At 38.6% G+C, this 11,740-nt stretch overlaps 1 pseudogene; it reads right to left on the bottom strand.

Moving 5' to 3' along the window:
- Window positions 1-5,467: 5,467 nt before the first annotated feature.
- LOC121313747 lies at window positions 5,468-10,624 on the bottom strand (annotated as a pseudogene).
- Between the last annotated feature and the right edge of the window lie 1,116 nt (window positions 10,625-11,740).

The raw sequence follows: 11,740 nt of genomic DNA, 5'->3' as shown, positions 1-11,740 counted from the left end.
TTGATGGTACACAAGTACTAACATTCATTTTCAATAGTTATTTATTTTCACATGTATTTATATTTCATGTACATTAATTACTGATCTTACAAAAAAAACAAAATACTTGCTAAAGCCAGTGGCAATTGTCCTCCCCCTTTAATGAACACTAAAACTCACAAAAACTTACTAAAACTCACTAACTCCAACACTTGATGCAAGTCCTTTATCATTTTAATGGTTTACTGGTATTGCATTGTTATAGACAGCAGCCTCCACACCTGTGATTAATGGTATACTGGTATTGCATTGTTATATACAGCAGCCTTCACACCTGTGATTAATGTTATACAGCAGCCTCCACACCTGTGATTAATGTTATACTGCTATTGCATTGTTATATACAGCAGCCTCCACACCTGTGATTAATGTTATACTGCTATTGCACTGTTATATACAGCAGCCTCCACACCTGTGATTAATGTTATACTGGTATTGCATTGTTATATACAGCAACCTTCACACCTGTGATTAATGTTATACTGGTATTGCACTGTTATATACAGCAGCCTCCACACCTGTGATTAATGTTATACTGGTATTGCACTGTTATATACAGCAACCTTCACGCCTGTGATTAATGTTATACTGCTATTGCACTGTTATATACAGCAGCCTCCACACCTGTGATTAATGTTATACTGGTATTGCATTGTTATATACAGCAGCCTCCACACCTGTGATTAATGTTATACTGGTATTGCATTGTTATATACAGCAACCTTCACACCTGTGATTAATGTTATACTGGTATTGCACTGTTATATACAGCAGCCTCCACGCCTGTGATTAATGTTATACTGGTATTGCATTGTTATATACAGCAGCCTCCACGCCTGTGATTAATGTTATTAATCACAGGTGAGAGAATTGTGAGGGTCTGGAATCAACTCCCCAGTAATGTTGTTGAAGCTGACACCCTGGGATCCTTCAAGAAGCTGCTTGATGAGATTTTGGGATCAATAAGCTACTAACAACCAAACGAGCAAGATGGGCCGAATGGCCTCCTCTCGTTTGTAAACTTTCTTATGTTCTTATGTTCTTATACTGGTATTGCATTGTTATATACAGCAGCCTCCACACCTGTGATTAATGTTATACTGGTATTGCATTGTTATATACAGCAGCCTCCATGCCTGTGATTAATGTTATACTGGTATTGCATTGTTATATACAGCAACCTTCACACCTGTGATTAATGTTATACTGGTATTGCACTGTTATATACAGCAGCCTCCACACCTGTGATTAATGTTATACTGGTATTGCATTGTTATATACAGCAGCCTCCACGCCTGTGATTAATGTTATACTGGTATTGCATTGTTATATACAGCAACCTTCACACCTGTGATTAATGTTATACTGGTATTGCACTGTTATATACAGCAGCCGCCACACCTGTGATTAATGTTATACTGCTATTGCATTGTTATATACAGCAGCCGCCACACCTGTGATTAATGTTATACTGCTATTGCACTGTTATATACAGCAGCCTCCACACCTGTGATTAATGTTATACTGGTATTGCATTGTTATATACAGCAGCCTCCACACCTGTGATTAATGTTATACTGGTATTGCATTGTTATATACAGCAGCCTCCACACCTGTGATTAATGTTATACTGCTATTGCATTGTTATATACGTCTCTTCTAGGGGCCTGGTATGTGAAATGAGTTATATTGATCTTGCAGTTTCTATTGGACAACCCCTCTGACAAAATCACACCATCACAGTTCTACCACCTGATCTGTTAGGACTAGGCTAGGCAACCACTTCCTTCCAATTCCATTGGTGCAATCCAAGACTGGTTCATTCAATGACCTACACTTTTCATGTGCAGGTGTTAAGAAGTGATGAAGTTCCCCAAATGTCTTCTCTCCCCTTTTTCTGTTGCAGTGTACAACAAGAGCTGGCAGAAAGTAAAACTGTGAGTGTCTTGTCTTCATTGTTGTAGTGCAGGGGACACGGTCTGTTTCATTTGAAGGTACATAGGAAGAAAAAGAAAGACAGAGCTGTTTGTGTCCTGTCTTTAGAAATCCAGGATAGTGAAACAGAAGAAAGTCATTCTCGCTGAAAGGGAGGATACAATTAAAGAAGAGCTGAGAAGATGTAGTGCAGTGAAGACGCTTAGTGAGGTGTGACAGTTTATCAGATCAGCAGCATGGGTTGGGTTGATTGGGTTTATATAGGCACTGCTGTAAGAAACTTCACAGCTGCTGCCTCAAATAGAGTATTTATCTTTCAATATTAACTTGCCTCCACAGTGCCACCCAGTGGCCCAGTGGTGTAAACATAGTTACGAGCAATGGCTCCAAAAATATTCTTTCAATAAAAAGTAGTATTTGGGCACTAGGACAAATATTAATGAATACATATCTGTTGTTTCATGATTAGCACACCAATTAAACAGATATGGTTATTAACTAATATCAAGATCATGTTAAACTTTTAAACTGTTGGTATACAGTACTGTATATGGGACTACAGCAGTATAATTAAACCACTGATTGTGTGACCTGTGGTCCTCATAACACATGGGGTCCTGTGCTATCTCCTGGTAAACTGTAGACTGTCATGAATTTGAATGTTGATTGAAGAGTTTCTCTGTCCTTCTGTAATAGGACAAATAAAAACTGATTTTAACCTTCAACAATGTTGTTATTATAAATGCGCCCCTCCTCAGTATTTTTTACTGAGGACCACTAGATGTGTTAGACCCTAGATGAAAGTTTGTAATAGGACTATCTTTACATAGTAATAACAACCTATGATAACTGTCTGCAGTTCTTTTTCACAGCTGTGTGTTTTTGTTGTTTTTGGCATTTCTTAAAAGCTGCTGTAAGAATATTGGTGTCTTAATTAAAATGCAATCCTTCTGTTAGTTGTGGTATTAGTTTTCTAAGTTTCTGTTTACAACTGTGCCGTAGGTACAGGCTCAAACAAGTATCCTCGAAGCAGAGAAGCAGCAGGACCAAAAGGAGCTGAAAGCTGTTAAAATGGTAAGGAGCTAAACACTCAAATGCATTTCCTTGTTAAAAAGCAGGGCCAGTTTAAATATGACTGTCTTTGTTCTTTACGTCATGCCTTTAGGTGAATGGCAAGACATTCGTCTTTGAATGTTGATGGGTCTCATTACAGGGAAGCTTGCACATGCATTGAGGGTGAGACTAACAATCAGAATAGTCTCACTCTCTTACCTTTAGTCTGACATTGATTGTGCAAACCCCTTTTTGGAAATGAATGAGAAACACGTTTTAACCCATTAAGTGCCATTGTCCTCATGTGTAAAGTTTTGCAGCATTTTTAACTGGCAGCATCTACCTGGTATTTTAATGTTCTGTTTAGCTATATTGTTATGATAACTTACTCTAATTCTGTTAACAAATTACATAAACACAGCTTGTTTGCTGATTTTGGTACTTTGTGGATCAGTCTTTCATGGAGAACATACTGCCATCAATCATGCTAAGCTCAAACGTTTTAAAAATGTTTCATGGATTTAATGGAAACGGAAAACAAAACAACAACTGGATCCCTGAAGCCTTGCCGAGAGGATGTGACTAGTTTCCATATGATTAGTACAGTAATCCCTACGTCAACAATAGAACCAGCCATTGCTGTAATAATTAGAACAGCATCCGGTCCTGAAGGACACTCTGGTAACAGATTAATATGGCATTAGTGTTTGTTCATTGCATAAATATTTGTATTGCTTGTGAAAGAGGAGGGGAATAGTGTTTAAACTACAATTAGAAATGCTACAGTGAATGCTGCCTTGTGTTGAAGTAGGCTTGAGAGGGTTAGTTAAGGTGTCTGTTTTTCCTACTAAAGAACAAATATTGTATGACTTAACAAGGGTCCCAAAATCGAATTCCTGCAAAACTGTTTCTTTTTCCCTATAAGTGTTTACCACGGTGTGTTTGCAGTTTTACTTTGCTTTTCCCATGGTTATACTCTGTATTTATCACAGTTTACCCTGGTTTGCCATGTTTATGAATATGCTTTACCATGCCTCACTGTTCTTTACAATGCCTACCTATGCTTTACCATGCTTTCACTGTGCTTTATTACTCTTTGCTATGCTTTTACTATGGGACACTTATGATTTCACAGGACTGTAAATATATTTTGTTCATAGAGGACTACAGCCATGTCTGACTGCAAAGGTGTAACCCCTTGTGTTTAATAAAATTGCTTATGGTGCAGTTATCTAACACAGTTATCATTAAATTCTTCTGATTGTACAAACGTTTGTTATACGAATACCTGTCAGCATTGAGAAACATATTTACAACTTAACTTAATGTTCAGATTGTTTTATGTTGTATATTGTATTGATATAGTGGGGTCTATGTGCATGAACTAAACAGTATCAAATGTTAATTGCCCCACTTATTAACATTAGTGCTGGTGAAACGAGGTCCATGAACAGTGAGGGGTATACATTTTAGAGAAGTGCTACGAACATCTGGCCCTGTTAAGAGCAGATAGTATCTGGGATTCTTCTCTGGCTTTAGACAATTTGAAAGTTCATTCTGAAGCTTTCTGAAGATAATATCAGTTTCATGCCCAATTTAAATTCTAAGGTAAAGCTAACTTGGCTTATATCCTTTTACATTTTTAGATAACAGTATACAGCTCTAGCCAGAAATTTTACATCACCCCATAGAATTAACTAATTTTGCTTCATAAAGTCGAGTGAACCCTGCTGAATAATGTTACATTAACATATTAAATTACATATCGCTGTAGTTTTCTATATATTTAATGAAAAATTTGCATTTTAAAATCCAACATAAAATACTGTACTATTATGGCTTGTGGTAGACTTTTGCAATATCATTTTGTAGTTTCTTTGACATGATGTTAACTAAAAGATATGAAATTATGTTTATATCGTGTTTTTTTCCATCGTGTTCCATAGCTGTATGTAGTGGTAACTTCAGCTAGATCGAACCCAGACCTGATGAAAGGCACGGCTTGGGAATGAATCTGCTGCACCACCTTGTTGTCTTCATTATCAGTTTTCTGTGTTTTGTTGGCTCACTGATTTCTGAAATGTTCTTAGCAGCAGGTTGATTCAATCATATTGAAACCTTTGAAGAGCAAATCTCTTGTTTATAGGAACTTCCTGTTTCTGTAAGAACTGCGGAGGTCATCAGATTAGGATGCAACTCCCCTTGTGTTGTAGACAGAGGAACTAAGCCCCAATGCTATATAAAGTCACGTAAAGGGCAGCGCTTATTTTTAAATCAAGAATAGCCTAGATCAGTTTGTTTGATTGTCGAGTTGTTTGTGAAACTGAAGCGGCGTTGGAGACGGTTTGGAGTTGTTTTTTTAACAAACTTGAGTCAAAGCTTATGTAACTGGACACCTAGTTGTTATTTAACCAGTTTTTAGGGGCAGGCATTTTAAATATCAATGTAAAGAATGGAAGAAGTAGGCATTGTTTGGGTTCCCAGCTGCTTTTCTCACTGCATGAACATGGACTTGATCGCCTCTGTCGTGACCATCATATACAAAGTGGACCCAACACTCATCTCTGTCTTTCTCTTTGCACATGTGAGTGCTGTCGTCCTGGCCTGGCTGTGGCAGCTCCTTGGGGTCCTCCACCAGTGTGAGGTTGAAATACATACAGTCCCTGTCACACTCTTCATTGGTTTTACCCTTATTGAAGACCCTGCAGAGGACACACGCCCTACGCAGAACACACTGCAGTTAGCATATTGCCTGTGTGTTTTTAAGAATGGAAATACGATTTCTTGAGAGTCTGTGTTATATCTGATAGTATAGGCTGAATTGTTATGTGCAGTGCACAAGTTATTCACAATAGGCAAAGACAGACAACGTATTTTGAGTTAAGAACCAGGCCTTGGTTGGCCAAATAACGACTAAAAAAAAAAAGTTTCACCAACTTGTGCACAGTGCACACATCTGGGCAGGTTGGGCATATCTCGCAGGTTGCTCCTTGGAAGCTGCTGTTTGTGCAGGTACAACGGCTGCATTCGCAGCTTCCTTTTCTATTATAGATTTGTCCATTTGTTGCCATGCATGCCACAGTATCTAAAGGGCAGTCACAGGCACTGCCAGTGAATCCTGGGAAGCATTTACACACACCACACTCACAGATTCCGTTTCCTAGGAACCAAAGGACACATACTTATTTTACAAAGATTAAGCCTTAGGCTTCACGTTTTGGTAGGTTATTAAGACAATAGCTTCACAGTGGAATAGCGAGGGAGCCCCTACTGAATACAGGCTAATAGTCTTACATGTGTTCTCTAAATCCTACAAACAATTATCTAAACCCATATGAAAAACAGAAATTGCGGTATTGCTTTGTGCTTTGGAACACATTCACGGTATGTTTCTAACTAGGTATGCTTTGACTGTTCTTTGTAAAACATCAATTTAATTTCAAAAATACATTTGTTTTGGACAGTTTCCCTAAATGTTACTTCAGACACACATTTTGGTTTTAATGCCATACCTGCACACCGCAATCCCTTGTACTGGTCACATCTGAGGTTGTCGCATTCACAGTATTTTCCTGAACAGAAATGGGCTGGGTTCTTGTTCTTGTGGCAAATGCATTCCCCGCAGACACACTCCCCATTGTTACTGCAGATTTCAGAGCTGTTCCCTACCCTGCAGAAATCTACCATGTCTACTGGGTCTCCTTCATTAATGTCACATTCACACAGTCTACCGATATGACCTTTATTACACCTGAAAAAAAAAGAAAAAAACTGAAAATAAACTAAATATTAAAACTAACTAAAAGGCAGCTAAGCTAACTGCAGCACCACATCTACCTGCACGCTTCACATTCCAGTGCTCCACTGCCATTGGCACATTGTGGGCTGTCAGGGATTCTGTCCTTTTCACATTCACACTGACGGATTCATCTCAGGATAACCTCCACCTTCTCGATGAAAGCTTGAGGTTTGACTGTGATCTGGAATTCATCTGCATCTTTCAAACACTTCTGCAGTAACACTTATGTTGAATTTTACCTTTAAAAAAAAGCAAGAAGAAAAGGTGATATGACGATGTAAATTGTTTAGCAAATCCTCTTAAGGAATTGTAAGTGCTAGAAACCTCATCGTCAATGGAGATGTTAGAGCAGCTCTGCCCCTCCTCTCCAGAACGAAGGATGTTGTCCTTGCAGAACGTGGTATAATTGATCTTGAATCCCTCTGGTAGCTTGCTGTTTTCCATAATGATTTCTGATGATAGCGTCTGTAATAAAAAGCATTCGGTTATATTGGAACTGAAATGGCCTCGCTCTTCAACTATTTTAGCAGACACTGCTCTGCCAGCACAGAGATTTAAGGAGTTCTACGTTACTTACATTTCACAACTGAAGGAAATGTCATAACTAGCTATTACAATGTCATTTGAAGCTGGAGTTCAACTGAGCAGCCATATGTTGTTAGTTGAATGAACATTTGAAAGCACTCACATAGTAGGCGTCAGTGATTAACTGAAGCACATTATTGGAATTGTCGAAGAGAGTTCCAACAGCAGACTTCGGAATAAGGTGCTTTAAACCCTGTGAAGAAAGTAACCATGGCAGTAAGTGAAGGGTGTGTGCTGTTATTTTGACATGCACCTGTAGAGTTGGTGATATCTCACAATCCCAGCACATCCTGGAGTGAAGGTAAACTGATATTTTTAGAAACAAAAGGACAAGGTCCAGATTTTTGAAGGCGCTCTTCATTAAATTAACTTTGCTAGTTGTTTCTTGTTTGGTAAGATTCTAGATTTGTTTTACTTGGGAGCAATAAATAAATAAATACACAAAATAAACAAATTCACCCTGGTAAATATGGTCCTTGTTGTCTAATAGGATTAAAGACTTGATCACTCATATAACATTTTCAAAACGTATTATGACGTGCTATTTTACTAGACAACCTGAACTACTGGTGTACTTGTAGAAACACTGACATGGGAAGACTGAATGCCACTCTTTGACATGCAGCTGTAACATTTTACTAACATAGTGCTCAGAATAGATTATTTTTATTGTTACCTCATATAAATGCAGAACATCTGCAGTGACAGCAAATATGGTCTGAGTGTTGTTCTCATTTAGCGTTTGTGCAATATGAGCAATGGAAGTATAATCCTGTGTGGAAAAATACAACTTCAGGACGACAAAAGGAAGGACCACAAATACAGAAGAAACACAGCAAAATCCCATTCTGTGGAAGCCCAATCCTCCCACAATTCGGATTAGGCTCTTGTTGAAATAAGGAACAGAAAATCATAGACAAGGTTGGGCAGAAGGAGTCAATGGCCAGGTTTAGTACGTTGTGTTCACATTCTGCACAGGACTGGTATATCTTAGTTTGAAAAGCAGATACTCTGCACTGGAGAGACCAGGAAGAACATCTTTTTCTAAATCTGATCAGGTATATATCCCTGGATGTACAGCATCTTGCTATCAGAACTGTTGTTGAGCAGTCGTTAGTGTGCTATTCTGAAATCAGTTAGAAATAACCAATATAAAACATACGTAGTAATGACTCATGGTGTACATGCCATTTTCCAGATGGCACTTTCCATCATTTGGCAGAACTGTTCCACCCAGTTTCCCATCTCCAGCAAAGTGGAATCCCGCATCAGTGGAGAACACCAACAATCGGGTGACATTTCGCCAGCCAATATGCTCCTTGATGTAACAAACAAGAGTGCGATCTCAGCTGGTGCTTAATTCAAAACCCAAACCAAGCATAGCCCTTTATGATGTACGTGTTATACTGATAGCAGACGCCCTTATCCAGGGCGACTTACAATTGTTACAAAATATCACAGTACAAAGTATCACATTACAAAATATCACATTGTAAAATATCACATTACAGAATATCACATTGCAGATAAGAGTATTTATAAAGTACCATGCTATTGACAAGTCCCTAGGCTCATACTGCAAAATGACTCAACCAAATAATAATGTATCATGAAAAGGTGCAAAAAAAGTTTCTACCATAGCAAATGAAGTCAGATGAAACAATTGTACTCACTGTGCAGACTGCAGACTGCATGAGGGCATCAAGACCCCCCTCGGGAGGATCCAGGTTGGCTGAAATCTGCTGATTTCCTACGAGTTCATTAAACAAACTCCCATTCTTGGTGAGGCTAAGCACATTTTTAAAGCTGAAGGGGGTTGTGCAAGGGTGGTATCTGGGGCAGAGGTTCTTCAGCTTTTCTGGTACAGTATTTATATAAGGCAACACGGTTTTATCCACAAAAGAACCAAAGCCTGAGATATACAGAAACTTTGATTTCATTTTTCCCCCTCATAACATGCATATTACATGTCTTCTTTTTGGATGTTAGTGCTCCAGGAAGATGATGGATTGTCAGCACTGTAACTAAAGCTCTCTTTATTTATCTACAGACCACAGCTTGCACAAAAGAGGCGATGTGAGCTTCCCCAGCAGAAAGCATTAGGTCTCCCCTGGGAGGACTTAGCATGTAGCAATAGGTTCCTGGTGCCAATTGTGTTCAATTGTTTTTGTAGATTTGTGATTTGGAGTAGGACCCACTGAGACCAACAACTCATGTTACTTATGACCTAGCCTGCAGCCTCCTGAGGTAACAATCTAGCACATATATTATTCCACTACATGCATGTACACATGGTTATTTACCTATTCTAAAATCATCAGTGATGTTCTTCATTTCTCTCATTAGATCAGTTCCTAGCCTTTTTATATTCATCAAGTCATCTTCCATGGAGAAGGACAGGTCCATGAGATAGTAAAGATCAATGGGGTAGTCCTCCGCTCTTTTGAACTTCAATTCAAAGGTCTGGGGCTCACCTGAGAATGAATAGAGTTGATTTGTGCATTACACCTCCCACCATACCTTCCACCTCCCATATGAAAATGAACACTAGGACCAGGTTACATGATTACCACAGTGAGTTGCTGGACATTGGATGAGACCTGGTGGTTCCCAAGAGACAGTCTTATCACACATGTTCAAGTTCATCAGAACTCATCACCCTGTCTCCCTCACTGGGTTCAGCAGTGTCCACAACAGCAGAACGCATCGCACAACTCTGCCCACTACCGTCAGTCTTTCAATAGGCTGTTTGAAATGTACCTATCCGCAGGCTGAGGACCAGCTTCTGTGGCTGCAGCTGTGTTATTTCATCCAGCTTCTCCCTCTGTCCCTTACCATGGCTTGTGGTCTCATTATTGAGAAGCAGAACCTTACAGCCCCATGGGTTCTCAATCAGGTGTGCAGGGCAGCCTTTATCAATCAGAGTGGCTATTTCACCACAGCGGTCAGACACCACCTGTCCTTCTTGTAGGAAGTCCTTCATGGGAAGCAGGAAAGGCTAGATTTTAAAATATGGTAAACAGTTAACCACAGTAACCTTGTAAAAGAGAGTAGTATGTGGTTGGTTGCACTTGAATGGAGTAACAGCTGAATAAGTCATTTCTATTGATAAGATAACAAACTAATTGTTGTAACGAACGGTCTGAGCCTACTATAGTACAAATAGCAGCATAGAGGCATACACAGATAAGCCTCTAATACCTCCAGGATCATCGTGGACCATCGGTGTATCAGACTAAGGGCTCTCCAGGGGTTTAGGTAATCTGATCAATTGCCTATCTCTATTAATGCTAGTGGCACATATTGTATCTAAACAATAGCGTTCAATGTAGATGTAATGTGGGTATTTGGAACTAATAAATGGTAAACATTGTTAAAATTTGAAACCAGATGCAAAAAATGGAAATACTGCTTCTTTCTCTGAGAAGATGATTTTTGAAGAGAGATGAAAATACGAAATATGGAAATATCTGCAATACTGCTTTTAATTTTGGTTGTGATTTGTATGCCATTGAATGAACATATTTAATTACACATGCATGTTTGCACTTCGATAGACATTGAGGAAAATTGCACATAAAAGTCTTAAAAAATATGAGAAATACTATGAAAAAAAGCAAAGATTCATGACCATTTGTCCCATAGATTGTGCTGGATTTTTATAGCAATTCCATTAAATATCATCACACAAAAGGAAGCCATTTGAATTTATATCATAAACTGTAGCAAACCACCACAATTACATGGGAACTTTAGCACTGTACGAGTCCTGTACTGAAATGCAAACTGAGAGTATTAAACAGTATATCAAGGGTCAATTATTGTATTTTGTAAGCACACAAGTCCCCCAAGCTAAAATCTGTATATGTGTATCATTGTGTAATGCAAGCATCTATACAACATGTGAAACCAATAAACAAAAATGAATTCATTGCAATAATAATAAGAACAATAATAACACCATGTAACATTTTTTTTTTTTTTTGGTTCCTGGGTAGTAAGTGTTATTTCCTAATTGCTTATGCCTTAAAAGTATAGAAAATGGCTATTATTCCCCACAAACTTTTGTGACCAGACAGTGATATTTTGAAATTTACCTATTTTCCAGAACATTCCAGATAGATTCAGTGCTGAGTAAACTTGGAGTAACTTCTAGAACTTTCTAGAACGTTACAGTAATATAAATAGTAGTATAAATACAGGGGCCTTAAGCCCACCAGTTCAGTTTAGTTCCAGCTGCCTAAGTGGATACATATCTGCATTTTTCTGAGATGGCATCAAGAGGCTGCAATGGTGGCATTCCTGATGGGTCTCCAAGGCGGTTTTACC

This window comes from Polyodon spathula, chromosome 4, assembly GCF_017654505.1.
Source record: "Polyodon spathula isolate WHYD16114869_AA chromosome 4, ASM1765450v1, whole genome shotgun sequence".
Lineage (NCBI taxonomy): Eukaryota > Metazoa > Chordata > Actinopteri > Acipenseriformes > Polyodontidae > Polyodon > Polyodon spathula.
Note: the sequence above shows the minus strand (reverse complement) of the source record. Positions and strands in the feature narration are given on the sequence as shown.